General features: G+C 44.0%; 1 protein-coding gene across 3 annotated transcripts in view; it reads right to left on the bottom strand.

The window, feature by feature from the left end:
• The window catches only part of pcdh7b (protocadherin 7b), a 131,992-nt gene that overhangs the window by 70,879 nt on the left and 34,447 nt on the right, over positions 1–26,666 (bottom strand). The gene's annotated exons all lie outside the window — the stretch shown is intronic.

The raw sequence follows: 26,666 nt of genomic DNA, 5'->3' as shown, positions 1-26,666 counted from the left end.
CTTTTGAATTTGGAAAGGGATTTTGGGTCAGGATGGTAGAGAAATAGGATAGGGAAACAAGGGGCAAGGGTAAAATTGGAGTCCTTAAAGTGTTCTAGCCAGATTTTGCTGATTCTTGGGGGCAACTTCAATCTCAAAGCTAGCTTAAAACCACCAAAACATAAGACATCTAATCCAACCTGCTGTCAACAAAGACTTTTTAATACCACAAACAAGGTCCGGCCTTTCTTTAGAACAGAATACTTTCAATAACAGGGCCTTGTAATACGGATGTGGGGGAGGCTGTACAAAGGAAGCCTTTCACAAGCTTGCTTGAAGCTCAGGGGACCCAACAGACATTGCAGCTGGCTACACCTGTGTGTTAAATACAACTAAGAAGGGAAGAATGCACCAGCCTCCCTTTTCTGTTTATTTTCCCTCTAAAGGAGGACAAGGTGAACAAGTGTTCGACCCTGCATGAGGTCTGAAGCACAAACACAAAGAAGTCCAGTCACAAGGACGGCGTTACATGAAAAAAAAGGTTCTACTGGATCAGCTGTGAGTTCACATTGTCAATGTGTGTAACCTGCTCTTACACATTATGAAATGGTGTCCCTGGTTAAGCAGTTACAGATCATGTCATTAAAGGCGAGGCCTCTTTCTCGCTGTCTCAGTCCGTTTCCCTTCCTTCCTTTACATCTCTCCATCCCTGTCTGAGTGTTGTACAGAGGTAACAGTGAAGAGCAGGGATGAAAGAGGGAGAATGAGCATGAGGCGAGGAATGAAAGATCAGGCTTGGTCATTACCAGAATAAATGGCATAACAAATGGCTAATGCCATTCATTAATTAGATACGAACAGCCTTTGTTGCTGCGCATCTTCTTTGCTAGACCTCATCCCTTGCTCGTGTTGTCCTTCACATCTGCTTTGGACCGCTTGTCCTCCTTGTTTCCTTGATCAATCATGAGGATGTTAAACAGGGCCCATTACTCAAACTTTTGGTCTTTCTTTTTCCTCTCTTCTACATTTGTCTGCCAATAATCTTACCTCAAGATTGTAAATCTGTAATCAACCTTTGGGTATCCGTAACTCTGCCTTCAGTTTTATCGCTGTGATTTAATCTAAGAGTCTGATGCCAAAAAATCATGTCATCCTCTTATCGTGCTGACAGAAATTTGGACTCTGTTAAAGGTCCAGTATAATGGTACTTTTAGTGTATTATAACACGTCCTCGTTGTCTTTTAAGCCTTGAATTCAGTTGCAAAAAATATCACAAATTCAGCCTCTGTGGAGGATCTCAGTTTCTAACCTCAGTATCCATGCGGTGATCTGAGTGGGCGGGGATGCAAATGATAATAATGAGGCCTGTGAGCTGACTGGCTGCCTGAATGTTGTCTGAAAAGGAGGGTGCAGACTAGTGAAAACGGATGCAGAGGTAGAGCAACACCCCCCTAAAAATGTTTTGGGTGCACTCCAGAAGAACCCACACCTTTACACTACACATATGAGCCTGAAGGAGGCAACTGTGGAAGTGTTGTGGCATTTGAATGGTTCTAGTTCCTGCTTTTTTGTATTTAGTGTATAATTTGATGTGATGTGACTAGCATAAACAAACAAATTAGCACCAGCTGTAGCCATTATGTTGTTTAAAAATTAAAGCCACCACTATCTTTGGTCCTCTGGTGCTGGGACAGAATATAGACATTTGTGTTGGTTTTTGCAACCAACAACAGAGCACTCAGCATGTCTGGCTCTAACCTTTGACATCTTGACTTTGCAACACTGGAGCAAAACCATGATAGCATAGGAAGAGGGAGTGGTGCATGCCAGCCTATGCAAATCACTCCTATTGTTATATCATCACAGGCGCCAATTCAAATCACCTCGTAGGAGCTGTGTTTTCCCAGTAGGTGGGCTACAGATACAATGCAAAAGGCTTTTTTGCTTACACATTCTAAGGGTTGCTATGCTAGAGGATGACAGAAGTGTTTATGTTTATGTGGCGGCATGGAAAAACATGTCTTTTTTTGCCATGGAACCTTTAAAGGATGTCCACGTTTTTAGAAAATAGGGGTAAATGAAGCATAAACACGCACATGCACAGAGAAATAAAGTTCATATTCAGCAAGCACTGACAGGTCACCTTCTCTAGGTGAACCTCTTTGTTATTCTGTCATCTTCAGACACTTGCTGTAAGCGCCTCTGAGCCTCTGCCAGGCACACACTGTGAAGGATTCTCTTTTTGATAATGAAATTTCCCACAAGCCACTGGGAAAAATGGGCTTCCTTTCGCTGTGTGGAAAGTAAATTTGCATTTATTTATATATTTCCGCCCTGCTACTCTTTCTCCGCCTGGCTGGCTAACACAGCAATCTTGGCAATAAATCATGTTTCCATGTAATTACAATCAACACTCAACAAATGAATTGGTATAAATATTCATGCAAATTTCACTTGGATAGTCAAACATTTGTTGCATAATTAAAATCGGGGCCCAGAAGGAGAGTCGCTCTCTATAAGTGTAATAACACTTGAAGAGATGCTAAAATATTAAACATGTTTTTTTAATAGTTTTATTTGGGTTTGTTTGTTTGTTTTTTTTCAACTCTGTTGCTCTGAAACACTTGTTTGGTGCGAGGTGTGTTTTTACAAGTCCCACAGCTTGCATGTTGTCGCACAAAAACTACTTTGTCTTGATCAGTTTTAGTGGAGTGCCATACTCCTCGGGAAACACAGTTTTCTAATGATACAAATTAAACGACTGTTGCCTAATGAATTGCTGGCGAGACCGTAGCAAAAGAAAAGAAACACTCCAGCAAGCAGGCACCGAGGGGAAATTGAGTTTAGGTGAGAGAAAAGAAGCTGACGGGAAGAAAAAAAAAAATTAAATGAACAAATAGATTTTATTCACCTGAATTTGCCTTATTTTCACTGGAGGGAGAGCGAGAAAGAAGAGAGGGAAAAAAAGCTAATTTGTTTGCAGACCAGAAATGGAGTTCATGCCGTGATCGCCGGAGGCTTTGGATTAGAATCTGCAGCAACCACCGTCTGCACAGCGACCTTCGCTCCTTTCATTCTGTCTTTTAAATAAATGAATAAAATAAGAAGCAAGTCTTTCTTAGTCATTTTCCTTTATATTTGTATGCATATGTCTAGGTGTTTGTAGTAACAGGACAAGTAAAATGGATTTACCAACCATGACTCTGGTCGTCACAAGCTCACTTTCTGTCTTTTATTAAAGCTCCTATAAGGAGGTTTTTTTTGCAGGTTATGAAACAGACTTACAATAAAATTTATGTTTCTATACGGGCGCATACAAGTGGTCCTAAATGCTGCTGCTAAACTGTTGACCAAATCATCTGGGAGATCTCATGTCACACAGATCCTCATTTCTTTGCACTGGCTTCCAGTTAAATGTTTAATCCAGTTTAAAATTCTTGTTGTTGTGTACAGAGCGCTCACTGGTCAGGCTCCAGTCTACATTAGGGAGCTGCTGAAACCTTATAACCCCAGCAGGACTCTGAGGTCCTCTGATCAGGGTTTATTGGTTGTGCCTCGTACCAGGTTAAAAACTAAAGGAGACTGTGCTTTCCAGGTTGTTGGTCCTCAACTCTGGAACAGTCTCCCTCTGGAACTGAGAACTGTGGACACTGATGACAGGTTCAAAAAGTAGTTGAAGACCTACCTGTTTAGACTTGCCTTTGTTTAATCTGTCTGTTTTTATATCATGTTTTGTCTGTATCTACAATCTCTGTTTTGCCTTTTAATGTTTTTCTATTGTTGTTGTTGTAAAACACCTTGTGACCTCTTAACATTTTTACTATAGCCCTTCACCTATTGATTTCTGAGGCAGAGTTTCAAACCCCAATGATGGTGGTCGACCGGTTGGAAATGCTGCCTCAACCTAATTTTCAGTTCACTTAGCAAAGGGCAATGGCAGGCTTTTAGCCTTGTGGCAACAACCACACTGTACCTGCCTGTCAGTCAAGTCAACCACGCGCCTAATTATGCAAAACTTGTAACCTCAATACCTTCAGAACAAATGAGTTGTAAGACAAAGTCAGCTCTGTATAATGTGAATGAATCCAGAGATGTGCTGTTCCAACTAAAACAGTTTTCCGTTCCAAAGTTGTATACTTGTTTATTCCTACTCTAAAGACGAGCACTTTAACATGGGCGTCAATGGGACTTTCTGGGCTCTCGGAGACAGCCTCAAGTGGACACTAGAGGAACTGCAGATTTTTGGCACTCCTGCATTGGCTTTTTTTTTTTTTTACTTTGGAGGTTGCTGTTTGATTTTACACAATGAATTTAAATGGATGTTACATTTGACTGTTAAAAGATTTACACATGGACAGGACAAAGTCAGCAAAGAGAGACTATTTTTCCACAAGGGGCGCTAGATTTGACACAAACCAAAAGTTCCTTACAGGAACTAGGTTTTCACAAGGAAGACAATTTAGGGGCTTTGCTTGTGGCTGAACCACAGGGAAAGATTAGTAAAATGATTTGCCAAGTACACACTTACTACAACGGATGACAGCCAGAGGGTTTTTATGCCTCACAGGTACTTCAATGCATGAGCAACAGCAAGGGAGGTTTTACATCAGAATGGATAGAATCAGCCACTTCAGACATTCTAGTCTAGAAAGTCTACAAACCTTGGCCCTATTTTACCAGATACTGACCATTTCAGACCTGGTGCCTTTTGTTAAGCCTGACTGAGTACATGCTCCTTTATGCCGTTCACTCCACCTCCTACCCTGACCTCCTGCCCTCACGGTCCACTCTGCTGTCAATCAGTTTAACAGCGGCTGAGTCAGAAACACAAGCACACACATACACTAAAATGTCATGACCTCCGTCCCATTTAATTTTAAAGACAGGCACTTCATATCGAAAAAATTACTCAGGAGTCAATTCATTTTATTGACTATCTGTTGTGTGATGGATTCAACGATAATAGAAAAAAGATATAACCAAAGTAGAACTCATCAAATTTACACCTTCACACTCTCGTATCCTTTTATAAAGTAGGAGGCTAAACCACACGCTGTGCCCTGCCAGGGAGTGAACAAGCTTTCAATGAATGGCTTTCATTACATGTTAGCTATAGTTTGCTTTATCTTAACCAGATGCCGGGACCCCTTTTCAGGCTCCCAACAGTGGAGGGCCTCTTCAGGGTGTGCCTGTGATTGAAAGCCAGCTGCGACAGCCACGGGTGATTGAGCAAATCCGTCATCCCACAAAATGAACAATGCAAACAAGCCACAGGTTTATTCGAGGGGGGAGCTCTGGCCGAAGCTCAGCCTGGCCTATTTCCTGGACGCTAAAGGGAAAACACATGGGCTGCCTGAATTGAGGGGGGCCGGAGCCAATAAAAACAGGACCCTACCACTCATGTCAATAATGTGTGACCTCTTGGATTTGATTTTCATTTCCTCCTTCCCCAAACTAAACTGTGCAGCTGTCAGAAGTGCTCTGTATGAGCCGTACTTCTTCTTCTTTTATCTTCATTGTTTTTGAAGTTGAGCGCTCTGCCTTTGCATGAAACGTCAGAGCTGCTCAGATCAACGACAGTATTTGAAAACGCAGTCAAGGCGTATTACTCGGGGCTATACAGTAGCTTTAATGTCAAGTAATTCCTGAAAAGCTTTCATTATCCAAACTCTTTTCCATTTGGAAAGCCAAATGTCACTCATAAATGCTTATTTGACACAGCACAGAACTCCCAGACTGTGATTGCGCTCCACAAAAACGCCTTTTCAACTGAGGAAGACTTTTGAGCCCATTCTCTCTGGATGTCTGGGTTCATAATTAAGCCCCCCAATACCAGAGCCTCTGGACACGGTCAGTGGTACTGGAATGACGGAGACAGGCTTGGGTGGAAAACACAGTGTGTGTAATTTCAGCTGTAAATACCTTTGGCGGATGGCAGTGACCCACTACCGTGAACCACAGGAAGTAATTGTGGCCGGGCTACACTTGGGGGCGAGGGGAGCAAACATAAACTGCAGGGCCAGTGTCTTATTGCAGTCAAGCAAGAGAGAGGGAAGTACAGAGTGGAGAGTATGCGTAAGTGAGATGAAAAGACGGATAAAGGGGCCGTTTGAGAGAGAGAGCGAACGGAGTGACACATGAGTATGGTCGTGATTGCCAAAAGTGCCAGTCGGTAATTAAGAAGCCTTGTTTCATTTTTAATGGGCAACCAGACAGTGACCTGTGATATGCCACCTGAGACGTACAGAGAGTGCCAAATAGCCACGGTACACCAAACAACATACTTCCTGGGATCTTAAATTGGTTCAACCCAATCAGAGCTGCTAGTAAGGGCTTGGTGTAATTCCAGAACTGCGAATTGGAAAGATCTCGATACTGAAGGGATAAACGAGACAAATGCCCTCAAGGTGAATGTCTGACTGGAAATCAATTGGAATCTGATCAGGGTGGATTCAAGTTCTATTTGGGTGCTGCTCAGTTGCATTTAATTACCATGTAATGGGCTAAGCTAAGCACAGAACAATGGTGCTGCCTTGTCTCAGTGGACAAAAACAAGACCGTCACTCAGGTGGGTTTTTACTTTGGGCTGAGTAAGTTGTTGGAATTTCAGCGGAGTGGTTGGCTCCAGTTTTGTTAGGGCAGCCCCCGCTGAGTCTCAGGTATCATGCTCCAGCCTGACTGATAGCTTTGGCCCTGTCAAGCTCCAGCGCTCCTCTTCACTTCCTCTCGTTTTCTTCTTCTTCTACTACTTCAAACTTCACTACTCAGCACACATTCCTCCCAGGTCACCAAGGATGAAGAGGGGAATCCGGGGTAACATATCCAATGAACACCCAAGACTCCAGGAGAAAAGGAAGAAAAACAAAGCCGAGATAAAAGAGACTCTTGTGAGTTCATTGTCTGATTTTTTTCCCCGACATTATCTTCTGAGTCAACAAAGATGCAAAGGGTGCTTTTTTTTTCATCTGGTTCTACTCTGCTGAGTTTGAAAAAAGGTAGTTTTCCACATCCTTTCAGGCAGCAAGGCACACAGGGGTATCCAGCTACTCTTTAGCTGTGTACACAGTAGTGGGTTTAAAAATAATCATAGACAGTGTGATTAGATTGACAGACTTGAATGCCAGTCCTTATGTTAAAAACGATGCCTGTTATGAGGTGTGAGGTCATCGAATCCCCAAGGGTACAAAGCCATCTTTAAAATACTTTTATTACAGGAGGTGCAGACATTATTGGCAACACAGCACACAGCCTCGTTAAGAGTTGATGATGCTATCAGCACTCTCTTGTGGATCTCTGAAATTGTGGGGGTATCTTCTACCCTTCCATTTTACCATGTGGTCGTTTTATGATCTGACAGCACACCGATCAATTGAATGTCCTTCGGTGCTTGTCCACTGGGTATCTCTTTGAGTCTTTACTGACCCTTTATTGAAGTCTTTGGCAGAAGAAATAGCCATATAAATATACGTGCTCTAGAAAGAGAAGACTGTTTAATAAATCCAAAAAGACAGCAGGAAACCGAAAAATTATGATTGCCCCGACGCTTCTGGGTATTGTATAGTTGGGGTAGCGCCATTAGAAGTGGTTGCTAGGCAAAAGAAGTTCTCCAATGGAACTCTGCAGGGAAACAATCTTAAGCTCAGAGCTTGTGCATTGGGAACGAGTTTGGATGGAGAAAAAGGAAGCGGGGGAAAAAAAGCTGCAAAAGTTGGAGAGAGTATAAGAGGGAAACTTGGGAACAAAGAAAGGGAAATAGAAGATAAAGAAATGAGAAAGATGGCGATTCTTCCTTTGCAAAATCTATTTTCTTCCTTCATCCACATCCCCCTTTAGTGCTTTTCTTTTCCCAGTGTGTTTGGAATGCTTTTGGAGTAGTGCCACAGTTAGCACTTCCCTATTAGCATGCACCCCATGCGCGCAGCCGTAGAGACGAACCCGCAGGAAGAAAAAAATGGAGTGAAAAAAAAAAAGATCACACATGGTTACTTTCTTAAAGTCTGGGCTAAACTTTTAATTGCTCTTCAAGTGGCGGATTAGGCCACTGGTGTAACAGAGATACTATTCTGGGGGGATGCTTTTGAACATCTTCAGAAGCTTAGTCCAACCCCTGACCTGCTCTGAATGGCAAAGGAGAAGTGTTTCTTTTTTCTTAAGTTGACGGGGTGGGGGCAGAGATGGGTTGAGGCATGTTGGTGTTGAGTGGCAGTGGATTAGCTTCCAGCTGACAAAATAACGCCCTTTGTGGTGCGCCGCTGCTTTTCTGCTGGGCTGCGGGGAACACCAACATAGCGAGGCCTTGTCTCATGTCACTGATAGCATGCAGCTCTGAAAGACATTCTAGGGATGAATTAAAGCTTCATAATTCATAAAGGGGAGCTTGACATTGTCGGCAAAATATTTTATGCATGTCCATTTATGCTGTGGTAAATTTTTTGCGGATCTTCCAGAGCAACATCCGCGAGTTATGTTACATCGTCTCATTACAAATGGATGGGGAAGTCTCTTGTGTCACCATGTCGGAGCTACTGTTGCTGACACAAGTGCTGGCAGACACTGGGAATGAGTGTCAACCAAACCCTGACCCTGGTGTTGCTTACACACGGTCTGCCTGCAAATCATGCGATCGCATTTCCTACTTTTTCCGAAATCCAGCCCTTGTTTGTGCTCTGACAACTGAATGGCACACCACTCACCGTGGGTGTGCATTGGAGCTCATGTGTGCGCAAAGCAAGTGAAATTGCTCCCTGCCCACTCAAGCGTGCGAGTGCCTCTTGTCTATCCACAAGTGCAAGTCAACGTGTATGTGTGTGTGTGTGTGTGTGTGTGTCATGTCTTTGGCATTGTCATGTCATTTCACATGTCACCCCGCCATGAGCTTAGGTTCCTCGTTCTGGCGTTGGCGCAGCGGGGTAAGTAAGGGGATGTAGGTGTCGTGTGTGGGGGATCCATCACAGCACTGGCAGCGCTGCATCTGACCAACGGCCTACTACTGTCAGCTTGTGACGAGCCTAGGGCTGGCGCTAACGCTAGCTTGTTGTGACACAGGCCTGGATGTCAGCACAAAGCATGACATGACATCAACGAGTTGCGCCTGGAGTTGGCGCAAAGCGGGCAAATGCCAGGGCTGAGCAGTCAGATATGACACACAGCAGCTCACTTCTTATTTTTTGGAGGGGAGGCTACCTGTCCCAAAATAAGTCAGGTATGAGACAAAGCAGCTCACTTTTTTTGTGGGGGGATGCTACATGTCCGAGAAAATATTAGATTTGAGACACAGCAGCCCCTTTTTTGTAGGGGAGGCGGGGGGGGGCTACATGTCCCAAAAGAAGTCAGGTATGAGACACAGCTGCTCACTTGTTTTGTCGAGGGATGCTACATGTCCCAAAAGATCTTAGATTTGAGACACAGCACCTCCTTTTTGTGGGGGAGGGGGGGGGGGGCTACATGTCCCAAAAGAAGTCAGATATGAGACACAGCATCTCACTTTTTGGGGGTGAGGGGGCTACATGTCCCAAAAAACCTTACATTTGAGACACAGCACCTCCATTTTGGAGGGGAGGGGGCTACATGTCCCAAAAAACCTTACATTTGAGACACAGCACCTCCATTTTGGAGGGGAGGGGGCTACATGTCCCAAAAAACCTTAGATATGAGACACAGCACCTCACTTTTTTTCAGGGGGAAGGGGGCTACCTGTCCCATGCTTGCACAGATGGAAGAATTAGAAGTATTCAAATGATATATCTTAAGAAATGTCACCACAGAGAGAAGAAATAAGGGTAGAGGATCTACAGGGATAGACAGATTGTGCAGAGTAAGAAAAAAAAGCAAAGATAAGGAAGGAGAAAGAGAGGCTTTATTTACCATTCTGAGTCACTGATGACAGATAACCTGCATTTAGGGGATCAGGGCTGCCATCCAAACAGCCAAAGAGAGAAGAGAGAGAGATAGATCACGGGAGGGTAGAGAGCATATCCAGCTTACCCACTAATGAGGCCTTCAATTTGGGTACAACCATGCAGGCATGTATCATTCAAGTGGGATAAGTAGTGTGTGTCTCCTTGTAGCGCTGGTCTGTGCCAGTCCTCATCATCTTTAGAAACACCCACACCCCCTCATTTTATCAGCGTAGCACCACCAGGTGGCGCGTCTTAGCCTTGATGTAATGGATGCCAACTGAATGTCCTGATCATATCACTCACACACACACACACACACACACACACACATGGACACTCTCTCCTTCCAGGTCCCATCCACCACCTGTTCCTGACAACAGCAGCAAAGGACAGTTACCATTCAAACAATCGTGGAAACAACTGCAACAAATGAGTAATTAAACCCTTGTGTCAGGATAAATAAACTGACGGTTGAAAGAGAGGGGATGAAGGGGGATGGAAAAAAGCCCAAGGCAAGCGAGGGAAGGAATGAATAAAGAGCAGCGGGATAGGGAAGGAATTGAAAGAGATGAGTGCAGTCTCTAACATGCTTCACTCTGCTGGTGCAACATGAGGATTATGGGAAATGGAATGACTTCACACACGCACTCGCACGTTTAACAGACCTCGAAACTTGGCACTGAAAAGATTTCCCCTCCCTTGTCATGTTGCCCCCATCCTTCCATCCCCCACCACCACCACCACCACCGTTCATCATCTCAACTCCTCGGCCCCCTTATCTCCTTACTCTCCCTATCTCCGTCTCTGTCACTCTAGCCCACTCCCTTCCCCTAGCTTTGCTATCTCCGTCGAGATCACGCAAGGTCAAACCTTCCCCGACATTTGATGGATGAAAATGGAATTAAGATGAAAGCACACTTTCAGATAATGAAGATATGCGGCGGGAGATTAGGAAGCTGGGGAGGCTGGTGAGGTGCCGACCAAATTAATATTGAAATTTATGTGTGTTTGGCTCAGGCCCAGACAATCCCCATGTGTTATTTTCACCAGAGGGGGGCAAAGTGGAAAACATAACAAAAAACTTTAATGGCATTTGAGGGGGGAAAGTGGAAAGGCAGCAGCTCTTTACATGCAGATAACAGCGTTTGTTTTGTTCGACACGGGAATGCGAATAGAAGCACTTGAATGCAACCTTTCTGTGCAGCTTTGTGTGTTGCATTCAAAGATGATATACCTTGACTTGAGGTCTGATGTTTTAAGGTAAATAAGAGTGCATGCCAGCTAAGGTGAGTGCCAAAAGCATGTTTGTGTACCCACGTGTGCAGATATTTGCATTGACTTTGAAAGGCATATGATGCACTTGCAAAAAAGTGACACACAGGCGGATACATCTTACAATCCAATCTTTTCCCCATCTCAGCGGTTCTAAAGGGCTGGATCAGTGGGTGTGTGTTTGAGGAGCGCGTTACAGGAGATAGGCGAAAGGGATAAGGCCCCTGTGCCTAGGAAAGCATCAAAGATAGACAGCCTATCAAGGCCGTGTATCGCTGTCTGATGACGGCGATATGCGCGGTAATCCGCATGTAAAATAGTCCTCTCCTCCAAGGCACTTCTTGGAGTGCAGTGTCTCTGCTCCCCAATACTTTCCTCATCTTCGCTTTATCCTTAATCCCTGCGAGGAAAAGGCAAAGAAGATCCACCATGTGCTCTTAACGTTTCATTCCAGCTCCAGCTCAATTAGATCTCATTACTCAGTTGTTGACTTGGGCAGCCATTTTGGGCAGCTAATGGGAAATTTGATAATGGCGTCAGGTTGTTTTGGTCCCCACTGTCACAGCTCTCCAGCACTCTGCTTGCAGTTGCACTTTGTTAAGGGGGGGTGGGGAGAGACAGAGGTGTCGGGGAAACACAATTAACAGTGCAGCTTGTTTATTCCCTCTGGTTTTTCTGCCCGATAAGTCAAAGCGATGCAGAAAAACATCGGAGGGAGCAGCACAAAGCAAATTCTTGCGTGGTTCAATTTGGCCCTCTCTAAGCTGCAAGCTGTTCCGCCTTATTGAATAAGAAACGAGGGTGAAAAAAATGATCAGGTTACATAGGAGATGGTGAACAATGAAGCTCTTTGTTAAGACATTAAGTAAACAGTCAGAAAGCAGGAAAAAAAATCCTCTTTTTTTTTTCACCTGAATCAAGGGTTAGGGAAAGGTCAAACTGGCATGATTACCAGACACCTGTGCCTGCCTGTTCCCTGTTGAGTCGTGTACCAATGCCCCTGCGCCATCCATCCCTGCCTACAAGTGTGTGTGTGTGTGTGTGTGTGTCCGCTTGTGTGTTTAACCTATCACCTTACCAGCAGCTGGTATCCAAGGAAATAAAAGAATCGTCAGTTAGATCGCCAGCGCAGGCAGAGGATGAAGGAGGACAGTGGGTGTGCGTGGGGCGAGCAGATGGAACGTATCCTGTGTCTTGTTGAAATCCCCCCCCATCACCCACCTGCCCAACCACCTCCTCCTCCTCCTTCTCATGGTGCAGGTGAAAGCACCTAACTGTATGCAAGCCTCCCCCTCCTTCTCCTCTCTGTACTCCTAATCAAGCGAAGGACAAAAATGAGAGGACAAGTAGCTTTGTGAGGGGAAGAATGGCCGCTATTGAAGTAACCTAAGCTAGCGCAGAAAGATAGCCGACATATCAGACTGCACACACACAAACACACACACAGTCTGAGCGGTGACAGCAACCCGTTCTGCTCTCTGACTCTTAGAAGAAGCTGGGTTTGGTGTGTGTGTGTGTGTGTGGCTGGGGGGAGGTCAATGACTCTTAGATGGCTATTGATTTAAAGTGACATCGGCGTGACAGAAAATAGTGACGAGTGATGGGAACGGCGCAGTGCATCACACGCAGCATCATCAAGGAATCTATGATACCGGATCAATACGAAGGCATGAAGCCGGGGTTGGCGATATGTGTGTTTGTGATTGCTATGAATAGGCCATCATGCGCCCTTGTGGATTTTCAGGGAGAACAGAAGACATATCTCAGTCTCCCACTTCTCTTTTCTTCCTCTCTGTCACTTTCTCTTCCCTCTGCAGCAGCAGCAGCAACGGTAACCACTTTTTTTTTTTTAAAAAGCACACATCCCAACATCAAAACTCAAGGCCAGAATTGAGGCTGTCACATAAAAAGACAAAACATCCATTTAATTTGAGCTCGTATTACATTGCCATTTTCTCTCTCTTTGATCTAAGAACAATGCCCAGGATTTGCCTCAGACTGGGCCGCCTCCAAAAAGCCCCCGCCGCTGTGCGGTACCTAGTTTCTGACGAACAGGTTTTCTCCCCATTCAGCGCCTCACAGAGCAAAAAGCCAACTGCTAGCAGCGTAGCACAGCACCCCGCCGCACTAATGATGGCCCTCATCAGTCCGGCTAATTTAACCCCCTGAGTAAATTGAGAGGTGGAGGTCATGGTGGGGAGGTTGGAAGGGAGTGGGGGTGTGATTTATTTAAAGCGGAAGCAGCTTAGAACAATAATCAGGCTTCTAAATGAAACAAATAACAGCTGCCTGGCCCTCATTGTTATGCTAACAAGAGAAAAGGGTGTGTTTTATTCATCTGCAGTGCAGAGTACATTATTATGAATTTGGGACATTAAAAGACTACAGAGGACTACAGTGTCCATGATTCCACACATATTTGCTTTGCCTCCCTTGCTACACTTCACAATGCTCCCTCCCTTCATGACCACACATCTGCTCGTTCTGTTGAGCCAGAATGAAAGAAGTTCAGGCATAAATGAGAGCTCAATAAGGGGATAATGTATAGTGAACAGGTGGTTATGCAAATCAAGGTTCCAATGGTGAGCAAGACCCAGATGTGGATTTGAAAGTCAGGTCTCATTCTGAAGGAATCTTGTAGTGATGTGTCATTATCAAAAGCTGCGGCTCTGAGAGTCGATTCTTTATAGTGAATCAGAAGAGCCGGCTCGCATCGAGAGAGAGCCGGATCCAAGTTTTTTTGCTGCTGCTTAGCTCTCAGTGTTCATCCCCATCTCTGCTCACAGCAGAACTTTGTTTTGATAGATCAGAAATCGGATCAGCCCATCTAAGCTGAGGCATCTGATTTTTCTCAATGCCAACCTGCACTGAGGCCATTAATAATGTTTGCTTGAGTTTGGTTCTGGTTCTGTTTGCTTGACTTTGGTTCTGGTTCTGTTTGCTTGAGTTGGTTCTGGTTCTGTTTGCTTGAGTTGGTTCTGGTTCTTTTTGCTTGACTTTGGTTCTAGTTCTGTTTGCTTGAGTTTGGTTCTGTTCTGTTTGCTTGAGTTTGGTTCTGGTTCTGTTTGCTTGAGTTGGTTTTGTTCTGTTTGCTTGAGTTTGGTTCTGGTTCTGTTTGCTTGAGTTTGGTTCTGGTTCTGTTTGCTTGAGTTTGGTTCTAGTTCTGTTTGCTTGAGTTTGGTTCTGGTTCTGTTTTCTTGAGTTTGGTTCTGATTCTGTTTGCTTGAGTTGGTTCTGGTTCTGTTTGCTTGAGTTGGTTCTGTTCTGTTTGCTTGAGTTGCTTCTGGTTCTGTTTGCTTGAGTTGGTTCTGGTTCTGTTTGCTTGAGTTGGTTCTAGTTCTGTTTGCTTGAGTTGGTTCTGTTCTGTTTGCTTGAGTTTGGTTCTGGTTCTGTTTGCTTGACTTTGGTTCTGGTTCTGTTTGCTTAACTTGGTTCTGGTTCAGTTTGCTTGAGTTTGGTTCTGATTCTGTTTGCTTGACTTGGTTCTGGTTCTGTTTGCTTGAGTTTGGTTCTGTTCTGTGGATATGTTTGCAGTTTTTTGTTACTTTGTGCAATAAAAAAGTTTGATTAAAATACTAAACAAAAGTAAGAATGGTTTTGTAACAGAATATATGCACAAAATTGGGCAATTATAAGGCTTCTCATAAAAACACGGTACGTAAAAGGGTTTTCAACACACAAACCATTCGTTTTTGCAAAGTTAAGGTAAAATATTCGGCTACAAAGTATCCTAAATCAAGAGCCGTTCGGGAGTCGAAAGAGTCGGCTCTTCTTTGGGAGCCGAGTCAAAAGAGCCGGCTCTCTGAAAAGAGCCCTACTTCCCATCACTAGAATCTTGCCACAATGGTTAACAATTGATAATGCTAAACAAACTAACATTTTTGCCACAGTGTCAACAGGCAGGGGTGGAATGTGCCGGAACTTCTTTCTGCTTATTGATTCGATATGACATGTGTGATCAGGTTGGCCCTGGTGTTGCCTTTTGTTATTGAGAATTAACCACTGTTGTTTAGGGGTGTTGGCAAATCAGAATCAAGTATTTATCACAGCAGGGTAAAAAGTAAGAAAATATGGTAATAAGCTGAGCCAGCAGTTAGCTTTTGACACCTAAATGTACCAAATCTAGAAAAGTGAAACCATTTCAGGCCCTGGAATTCGTGTATTTAGTTTGATCACCTGACGTGCTCCGAATTGTGTAAGTTTGAGGAACATTCGGTGTAAGGTGGGTACCCTTTTCCCAAGAAGCACCACCTGTGTCTTTTGGCACTTTTTCCAGCAATATTAAACTTGTGCTGAAATGTTTAAGGACATTTTCCTCAGCACATTTCTACACCCACCTATGAGAAGTAAACAGCCTGTATTTCTTGTGTAAGTACATCTTCCTATATCACAGTACTGATGGTGTGTGTTTGAAGCAGTTGTCAAGCTGTCATCGAGGAGTCATTGCATTTCTTCGTTGTTGTTTTTCCACAACCAGTGTGTGCCAGGGATCATCCCATCCAGATGTGATCATCACCGTTTGTTTTTTCAGCACCAACAACTTTTCATTTCTCATCCATCTGTCAAGAATATTACCCGGCAAGTCATCCATCACACTCAATCCACTCCCTAATTCTCACGTCTCTCGCTCTGCTTATCGCAATACTTGGAAGCCGGGACGTTATACTAACAAGGTGGAGAAAGACGAATGGCTCGTCGGGTCGTAAATCCACAGATAAGCGGTGAGTGGTATGTTTCACATTACGGTTTAAGTCCATGTTAGACCTTGGAGGAGCTTCTCCTTTCTCACTCACATACCTAAGCACACACACACATGAATAAAGGTCCCTGTCATTCCTCCCTCCCTCTTTCTCTCTCTCTCTCTTCGCTAATGAGTTCCATTTCATTCCCACATTCCTCTACACGACCCTATCAACCCTCAGCCGTGTTGAGTTGCAATGCCACCATCTCTCCACCTCTTCCAATGTCTCTCACTCCGTCTCTCTCTCTCTCTATACAGTGCAGCTGATCTCCGTCGAGCCCTACAATCTCGTTAATATTTCATCAAGTGGGGAATTTCACATCTGTAGGTCACATTCTAGGCCTCGGCAATTAGAAACTCAAACAGCGACCTGGCTTGCTTCTTTAATTCTCCTTCTTCTCCTCACCCTTCTGCGCACTCTTTCTTTTTCTTTTTTTCTTTTCAAAGGGAATTAACAAGTTGAAATTAATTTGAGCCCTCGTTGAAGTCCTCACGGCGCAATCGCCAAGAGTCACAGAGAGCGTGGGGAGGAGGAGGAAGAAGAGGTGGGCCGGTGGTGGGCCGGCCAAGACGAGGCTGGAGATCAGGAGAGGAGAGGAAGATGGTGGTGGTGGTGGTGGTGGTGGGTGATGAGAGAGGAAGAGACTGAGTAAGAGAGGCAGAGAGAGTGAGGAGAACGCTTGAATCGACATGAATAAAATAACATTCAGGGTTTTGAAAGTGTTGCATGCTAAATCAGAAGCGACCGCAGTCATTTGTTGGGCGCAGATTCTCTTTGGTCTTGGACAAATCACTCGTTTAGGAAGCTAAGGACATGATATCGCCATGGTTTCTGAAGACACAAGAACAGGAGACCATGGATAATTATGGATGGTTTTACACCAGTTTGTGTGATTTTTTTTGCAAAATTGAATATTTCACTGGGCAGAGCAGAATGTGTATTTCCACATCCGGCAGTGTGTGGTTTTTAATTACACACCAAAGGACATCTGTGCCGAGGCATTAAGTGTGTGTTGCATGGGTTGGAAGCACACGCTGGATTCTACGGGTTTACCCTAGATACAGGAGAGGAACTGGATTAACAATGCTTCATTCACTGTGAGATCTTTGATTAACCCGTCTGTACCACATGGCATTAGACGGCTTAACAATAGGGTGCCTGCTTTTAGCATGTTCACATCTGTGATAGCGCTGGAACAAGACAAAGTCAGATGTGAGTAAATGTAAAAAACAGAGGCTAGTGGGGGGGGCTCACATCATTTGGTGTGGTGTAATTCAAACGTAGAGTGCGATAAGATGTGATCAATGATTCATTGGCGGTGGTTTCCACTGAGTTAACACAGGAGCTCTGGCATGGATTGGAAATGATCGCCAGGCCTTTATCTGCTTAAGATACTGAGTGGCGTTTCCATAAACACAGTGAAGGGCTCATCATGCTTTACAAAGCGTTAAGCAATGAACAGTGTGCTTGTGTTGCTGCTCTGGGAGCAGTGATTATTAGCAATGACCGCACTGAGCCCTGACCTGCACTGCACTCTAATACAAGACCTTGTGACCTTCCTGTTTGCGAGCCGGCTTAGCGCTAATACGTATTGATCGGTTGTTGGGGTAGGGAGCGTGTGGAAGGAGTGACAATGAAGTATGGTTGGATTTTATGTTAAAATTTGTACCCCCCTAAAAAATAAATAACTCTGGCAACCACAGGTCCCTGCTGGGCTAATTTAAGCAGGCAAACAAGAGAGGCAGCCCAGCAATCTGGCAAAATAAAAACCAATGCTCCCCGCTGAAGCCAGCCAACCAAGGCCATCACACAGAGAAAATGGCCAAAATCCACAGAATCTTCCTCGGAGTTACAGTCTCCACACCAAAGCGTCAGAATGCGAGCCAGCGAGCGCCAGCGTTGAAACGAGAGAACAGAGCGGTGCACCTCTTTTTTTTTGTAAGGTGCAGCCAAGACTGGATGAAACTTTGATATGGGCGCGTATGATCAGTCGCGCAATCCCAGACACACCCAGCCCACATGCAGCCCAGATCTGTCCATCAGAAGCGTGTTTAGCCAACCTGAAAAAAAAAAATAAAAAGGGAGAAAAAAAAAAACTGCCCCAATCAACACAGAAGCCGAGGCTTGTCAGTCACACATTAGCAGCCAAGTCACCACGAGGCAGAGGAGGAGATGAGGCTGAATGCTTATTAGCGGCTGTGAAATCTTAGCCCCAAAGCTTCTCTTGCATTCACAGTCAGACACCATTCCTTTTCTTTAAGAGGATTTTTTATTTTTTCACTTTTGCATGAATTTACACAAGGAAGGACGAGGCGGAGACGCGCAAATACGTCCAAAACCTGATATTTTAAGCACACGGATATCCCCTCGTAGCTCACACTGTTACTGTAAGCATAAGAAAAGAGGTGGTTTGATATAGTGTGTTCCCAGAGATTAGGAGGCTTCTCTTTATCCCACGCAAATTTACTCTGCGCTGCACTGCTGGAATGCTGATTGGCTGGTGTAGACTTTGGCCACAGAGCGAGAACTGTACATTTAAAATTCACAATTAAAGTCAAAGAATGGAAATTGTGCGAGCTGAAACTCCCACAGGGTGGTGAAGCTGTGGTGAGATGTACTTTTTTTCTGTCTCTCTCTTTCCGTGTCCTCACAGAAACTCGGTTCCATCTCAGTTCGATCCTCCCGTGTCCCGCAAAAATCGCTTGGACAGGCCCGAAACAAGCCCACATGCCATCCCACGTACATTAATAAAAGCGTACACCCACACAAAAAACAAGAACCCAAGCCCACATCTGCACGCTTGCATCAGATGGACGTGGTGTTTAAACGGATGTGACATTAAAACAGGAAGCCCCGTATCGAGATTGCGGGCCGGTGGAGAATAACACTCCCTCTGTCTCCCTCGCTCTTCCACATCAATGTTGAAATAACGACGTCTTAACATATTTGTCAAACAGATGCAGCCACTTTACACTTGCTGGAGGAAGATGCAATATGCAGAGCTTTATGTCATTCTGTTTTCAATAACGGCACACGGCATGCTGTCACTCACGAGCCTGACCGAATTTCAAAATACACTCCCACGCACGGGTCCTCTCAATAGTTGTCATGAGTCACCGCTCGAAGCAATTACTGTGATAATAAGGGAAGAAAAGGAACATTAAATCATACATAAGGAGGAACTGAGGCGGCGTGTTCTTATACAGAGCAGGTTCTCGCAGCAAACTGGGCAGCATAATCAAGATGGCAGGCAAACAGGAAAACAAAACATATTTTTAGACCGAGCATATGTGCATTGGATTGCCTTCCGCATACCCCCACTAACATGTTTTACCACTTCATCCCGCCTCTCGGCGTGTATCAACGCGAGGATTGACCATCAATTGCGCGCCGTCCCTGTTCAATCTGCCGCTTGTTTGATCTCAGCGAGGCAAGAGCCAAAGAATAAACAACTCTATCACAGAAGGATTTTGCATACAAGAGAAAGGCAAAGAGATACAAAGCAAACAAATAAATGTGCCAGCCCGTATGAAGAATTCTGGGCTGTGTAATTAGGCAACATTCATAATACATGACCGGAGGGAGAGCGGGGAGGAAGCGGGGAGAGAGAGAGAGAGAGAGAGAGAGAGAAGAAAGGTAGAGGAGAGCATGCGTGTAGGCAGGGGTGGTAATGCTTGATCCCCCGTCATTGATCACATGTGTGTGCGCCAGTGTGTTTATTCCCGGTCGTTTCCATCATGCGGCCATTTGTGTGTGTGTCCCCCTCGCACCTGTGTGTGTGTGTGTTTGTTTGTGATGGAGGCAGAGGGCCTGTGGCAGGTAGAAAATGGCCCGGGCCTTTTCATTTGACACCGCTGCGCCTTCAAACAAACTACCTAGGGCCCCCGCGCACACCCATAATCCATTCAAGGTAGCAAGCAATTTTCATTATTGACTGGTGAGAAACACAGGCTGAGAAAGAAAGAGAGACAGAGAGAGAGAGAGAGAGAGAGAGAGAGAGAGAGAGAGAGAGAGAGAGTAAGCGAGACAAGATGGAAAACAAAAAAAAAGGAGAATAGCATGGCTGAGCGGGGAGAGATTGAAAGTAGTAGAGAAAAGGAGAAGTGGAAGAGATAGCGGGGTATTGGTGAGAGAAAAAAAAGAGAAGGTTGAGCAAAGGGAAAGAGAAAATAGATTACAAATAAAGAAGGGGCTCAAGCAAGGATGGGAGAGAGAGTGATGTGTCTGGGAAGGGGATGCAATCATAGGTGCTAGCATGAGCGCTAATGTATGGGTACAAATATTGGAAGTATGTGTTTACGAATGCAGGAGGCGGCGAACACGTAAGTTATATAACCTGACACACACACACACACACAAACACAGCTGGTGTTTCAGTGACCGGCGGATCAAGTGCGAGGGGTGGAGCGCATTTGGCGGTATGCTAATCCAGACCTTGTAAAGAGGGCCAGGGTTGGGTGGCAGACACGGACACGGCCATGAGGTGACGGATGGCAGCTGCAGATTGCTCACACACACACACACACACACACACACGTGTCTCTATCCATCTCTCCGAACTCTCAAAGTCCTAATTCAGATTTGAACTTGAGTAAAACTCCACCACCGCTTCTTATTTGTGTGCAGTTTTCACAGTATCAGGCTTTTTAAGGAGCTGTCAAGAATATTGACAAGGCATTTTGGCAGCGGCTCATTGAAATGCAGCTCGCTAAACCACAGAAGAAGAAGCAGCACAGAGAGGGAGATATATAGATAGAGAGAGAAAAAGAGGGGTGTGTGAAGTTGTTAACACTTCTGAGAAATCCCTCCGCAGCATTATATAAAATCACAAAGATTTGTACGGGCTAACCCCCCTTTTTAGCGTCAACACAACCCTTTTTAAGTTGAGCTAACTCTCCAGGAGAAGTGTTTTAAGCTAACTGTGCGTTAGCCTCAACAGGGAGCATCCTCTGCTTTTGTAAATGGAGGGAAGTTGTGACAAAAAAGAAGCAGAGAGTTAGAAATGATTGATATTCCATCCCCGTCTTGTTCCAGTCAAGAGACGAAATTCCTCTCGCTGTGTTTTTCTATCGCTCTCTGTCTCTCTAACAACCTGAGCCGGCAGCCAGGAAATGAGCCTGTTTTGTTTTGTTGGAAGTTTTTTATGTCTTCTCCCCTCTTTTTTTATATTCTAAATAAAAAATGACAGCTGATTTGTCACCCTCTCTGTGGCGTTTTCACTGCGTGTGTTTGTGAGGAGCTTGAAGATGCAGGAAAGAGTGGATACCTCTAACTGGGGGGTCACAGCAGAGGGGATGTGAGCCTCCTTGAGAAGGTTGACATTGCTCACTATGTTGGGTGCATCACTGCGGTATCCAAGCCTTTAAGAAAATAAGAAATAACCTCATCGTTTACGGCTAAATTTCTCCTCTCCTTCGGTTTCATCGCTGCAATTCCTGCTTCCAAATCCCTTATGCTAACATCCCGGTTCTCTTACGCCTTATCTCCTCCTCCTCCTCCTCATCCTCTCAGCCTCCCTTCTTTCTCCACAGTCACATCATCCCCCTCTCTGTCTCTCCCTAACACACACATACACATATCACACTTACAGGAGTGTGTATAAGATTATGAGTCCCTCTCTTTTCTTTTTTTTCCTCTGCCTTTACGACTGAGGCCAGGGCCTGAAGTTGCCTCTGTCAGCACAATAAGGCCCTATAATGGATGGTAATCATTCAGCGAGCGTGGCAGCTACGGCTAGCGTGAAAAAAAAGGAATAAAGTGAGAGAGAAGGGGAGAGAGAGAAAGAGGGAGACAGGGGGAGGGAGAGAAAGAGAGAGAGTGAAGCCCAGCTCCACCGCTGCTAATCTCAGCTAATGGCTTCTGCAGAGCCAGGAGAGAACTATACGCACTAATAATGCAGCAGGGGAGGGGGGATGGGGGGGGGTTGGACGTGCGGGGTGGACAGGTTGGTTTCAATGAGGGGGGGTCAACTGGTTGTTGGAAGGGGCAGGGGGTGTAAAGAGAGAGAGGAAGAGAAGGAGAAAGATTGAGGAGGAAGAATTAAGGTGGAGGGCAAAAAGGAAAGCAAAATCAGCTTAAGCGAATGGCTAAATGGTATCATTATCATGGGGAGGCACCCACGATGGGGTTTAGAGCCAAATACACACACACACACACACACACACACACACACACACACACACACACACACACACACACACACACACACACACATTCTCACTCATGTGAGCAGGTCAATTTCAAGAATGTTTCAAAAACTGCTACCAAACCAAGCGGCATCCTCCGGTCTCAAACGATGAAGCCCATGCAGAAGTGTTATAAACTGCAGTTCATCGAGAATCCGCTTGAGGCTGGCTGCAGGAACACCGGAAACCACATACACACCAATTCAAAAAAGACGATCTTTGCAGCATTAATAAACATGTTTACAGCCTGGTTCAAAAAACGGCTTGGCCCTATGAAGCTAATTTCTCTATCGGCACACACTGTAAGGGGCGTGAATTTTTATCTAACACGGCGGTTCAGAAGATATAAAGATTACGAGTTTTTGCCCGAATAAGGACATGACTGACTTGACTCCTGGACTGGAACACATACCTGTTGGCTAGGAGACTCAAACTCTGCCTCTTTACGTCACACTCTGCCTCATTGAGTTCTGCATTTCCAGTATGGCTGCCGCTGACTATTGGCTTCAAAACAGCGCTCAGGAACAGATGGGTGACGTCACAGATACTGCGTCCATTATTTATACAGTCTATGTACCAAACACATAGCATACATCAGTTATGGCTAAAATGTTTGGTGGCTATTTGGAGGCTAGGTCCAGAAATGTTTGAATACTCTCATTATCAAAGGAAAATTAATATTGGATGGGAAACATGTATCTTGACTTTCTTACCTGGAAATAACCACTCTTCAAGCTCTTACTGTCTGTTAGATAATAAAGACATGGGTACAACTTACTTAACTTAGCTTACCATAGCTAAGTTCACAAGTTTTTTTCCCTCCAATTTTCAGAAATATTGGGTTGATTTCTGTATAAAAAAATAAATTCTTAGTAAAATAAGAAATCCTCATTATGCTTATATGAACAATGAATCAAGCTTCCTGCTTCGCTTTCAAATCTGGAAAATTTAAAGAGATACGTCAGCTGGTAGCACTTAGCATAAAATAGGGGAGTAAAATATGTTAATCATTAAGCTTTGCTCTCAAAAATGGAGAAAAATTAACACTTAAAGGTGTTAAGCAAACGTATTATGTCTTGTTAGCTCTAACAGTAATTTAAGCATACTTGTGATAAAAAAATAAATATTTCAGGAAGTTCCCAAACCATTGATAGTTTATTTCATAAAAAGATCTTCAAACTCAAACTTGTTAAACAACCTGATAAAGCAAACATGACGCATCACAAAGATGAGCATGGTCCTTAAAGCTGGCTGAATTCACACCTGAAACTTCTAAGCTAACACGTTAGTTGTGTCTCATTAGCTTCTGCAGTAATTTTTTGCTGAGTAATGATAACAATAACACTTCAGGAAGTTTCCTGCCCCAAACAGCATGAAATAAAAAACACACACACAAAAAAATCTTTGACATTTGTCTGAAACTTTAAGCTAGCAAAAACCCACACCTTAAATTATGAAGCTAACTCATAGCTCTCATGGGCTTGTCCGGTGATTTAAGCTAACTTGTGGTGACAATGTCACCTAGAGAGGTTTCCAGTCAGAGCAAAAACACTCTTCAAACCTCAATGTTGAAACAGTTTGATAAAAGAAACATGACAACAGTTGTTTGTTTGGTTTGTGGTAGCTTGACTTGGCTAACTTTGCACGCAGAGCCAGGCAAGCTCTTTCCCTAAGTTTCAGGTCTTTCGGCTAAGCTTACCAGCTGCTGGCTGTAGCCTCATATTTAACTGGCAAACATGAGAGTGGCATTCACTTTCTGATCACACACCAGAAAGAAAATGTAATAAAAGTCTTTCATCAAATGTTAAAGTTTTTTATTTTTTATTTTATAGCAATATCAGAAAACTTGTTGAAATTCATTTGGGTGTTCAGAATGAGATATTGGTTTAGCAGCAGCCTTTGCCGTAGGACTGCTTATTGTTTGTGAAGATGAGATTATTTGTACTGCCATACAAAAAAGGCTTTGTACTTTAGGCTTTTTGGATTTGCAGCAGATTGGATGTATCTCTATAAATGATTTCCACCTGTACAGAGTGTGACCTTTTGAACCAATCAAACATACCGTCTGACATTTCGTTATCTGGCCCTGAAAACAAGTCTACACCCTGTGGAAAAGAGAGTGGATAAATAAATGCTGAGAGATTTATCAAAAGGAAAAAGGCAAATATTTAAATGCAGGACTTTAAACAAACATGATTTGACAAAGCAGTACATTGGCTAGTGTTGCAATGAGCACCATGCTTTGAGGGATTGGACGTTTGTCTAAAGGGATTAGCTCAGGGGATAAGCAGAATGTTTCCCATATCTCTTTAGCCTAACTGAGCAGACAGACAGCAAAATAGTACTTGTTTGTGCCTGGCTCATTTTCCGTTTCCAAATATATATTTATCCCTTTATCCGGTTTTCATCATCCGCAAGGTCATGCAAGCGTGAGCAGCGACTGGACGATGAGGTCGAAGGTTTGAAAGGGCTGATACCAAATTACTGTTGTCCAGCGCTCTTGCACAAGGACCAAGGCTGGGGATTGGAGGACAGAACCAGCGGGCGTTTGTCTCTCATTACAAGGCCAGCAGACACAGATGGCCGTGGTCAGAGCAGGGGATCAAATCTGTTGGACAGCACCCAATGGGTGAGCCATGAGCCTACCCGTGGTCACAGACGACAGTAATTGGGAGACAGAAGCTTGAGGGAAACGGTGGCAGCAAAATGTGAGGATTTTGAAATCTGTTGCAAGAAATGTTTGAAAAAAACTTTCAGGCACATGAGAATTAAATTCAGCTTCTTTTGAGAAATGGTGTGTCTTTTCCATGTCGCCGCGAATCGCACACTGGCACTGGGTTTCACTTAGTAATGAAGGAACATTTATCCGCATCAACTTGGTCAGACATCCTGAATAATTCTCTCAGAGGGATTCACAATAGATGATGTGGTGAGGATTTTATACAATTTTCTTTGCTAGGCTGGCCTCGGTAACAAAAAACTGCCTCCTTTCAGCAAAAATAGGTCAGATTTTAGCATCCAGCCCAGGGACAAAACAGACGTCTTCTGCACTGTGTAAACATAAAGCCACACAGAGGACAGAAAAGAATGAGGAGAGGGAAAAAAGAACATTTTTCTGTGTGTGTGGGAGATGGAGGAGAGACTTAAAAAAGGTAATACAAAGGAGGAAAAAGTAGGTGAAAAATAAAATAGATGGAAGGGATGGAAAGCAGATGAAGAGGGGATATGGAAGAAGGCGAACACAAAGGAGCTTACAGAGCTTAGAGACTGATGTCTTATGAGTTTGTGTGTGTGTGTGTGTGTGTGTGTGTGTGTGTGTGTGTGTGTGTGGTCACAAACTCAACTTTTTAGTCAGTATTTCCACTCAGATTAAAATACCTCCACTGTGTAATAAATTGCAATACAAATCGAACAATGCCTTTCCAGGATGATGGCTGAGGTGATCCCCTGATTTTGAGTAATGTTATGTAAATGTTGGCATTTTTTGTAACATGCTAATTTCTAGCCATTTGCTCATAAGGTTTTAAAATTAACCAAAGATATTCAACAACCCTCAAGAAATAATTGACTTTAATTTGGTGTTCCCCTGACTGACCAGAAGGTCAGGATCTAAAACTCCTGTTAATGACTTCATAACTTTCAAGCTAATTACTTTCTCTAAAGCTTCCGTTTTAATTCTTTAGACCCAATTAGCAAATGTTACCATGCTTGTTACCATGCTAATGTAAGAATATATCTAACTGCATTGCTGCCTATTAGCAAGTGTGAACATGCTAGCTAGCTAAGATGGTAAAACTGTTAAACACTACAGTTTACCTGGTTAACATTATTGCAGGAATGCTTGCATACCAAGCGGCAACCTCCGGTCTAAAAATATGAGTCCAATGCGGAAGTGCTAAAAACTGCAGTTCATCGAGGATCCGCTTGAGGCTTGCTCCATAGGTACCGGAAACCACATACACACCAGTCCAAAAAACGATCTATACAGCAGAAATAAACATGTTTACAGCCTGGTACAAAAGACAAGTGTAGTCTTGATAGCTCGACTCTTCCAATTAGAGGCACAGCTGACTTGATTGACAGGCGGGAACACTGTAGCTGTTGGCTAGGAGGCTCAAAGCCCGCCTCTTAACGTCACAATCGCTCGGCAGCAGCAATATGGCTGCCACCAACGATTGGCCTCAAAACAGCGCTTCAGAAACTGATGGGTGGCGTCACGGATCCTACGTCCATATTTTATACAGTCTATGTTGCATACTGATGTTAGCATTCATCTCAAATAGTGCTGCTTGTTAGCAAGTGTTAACATGCTAACACACTAGAATGGTAGAGCTGTTAAACATTTAACCAGCTTAAAATCAATATGTTAGCATTTTTAATGTGAGAATGTAAAAACATTGATCTTGCTAATGTTAAGTATATATCTCAAATCATTGCTATTATTTAGCAGTTGTTGCCCTGCTAGCTAGCTAAGGTAGTAAAACTGATAAACACGACAGTATGTCAGGTAAACATAAATATAACATTTCTATTGTGAGAAGATTAGTAAGCTATGCTGCTAATAAGAAAATGTTTACATGCTAACTAGC

This window comes from Notolabrus celidotus, chromosome 23 (assembly GCF_009762535.1).
Source record: "Notolabrus celidotus isolate fNotCel1 chromosome 23, fNotCel1.pri, whole genome shotgun sequence".
Taxonomy (NCBI): domain Eukaryota; kingdom Metazoa; phylum Chordata; class Actinopteri; order Labriformes; family Labridae; genus Notolabrus; species Notolabrus celidotus.
This window is presented reverse-complemented; position numbering and strand designations above follow the sequence as displayed.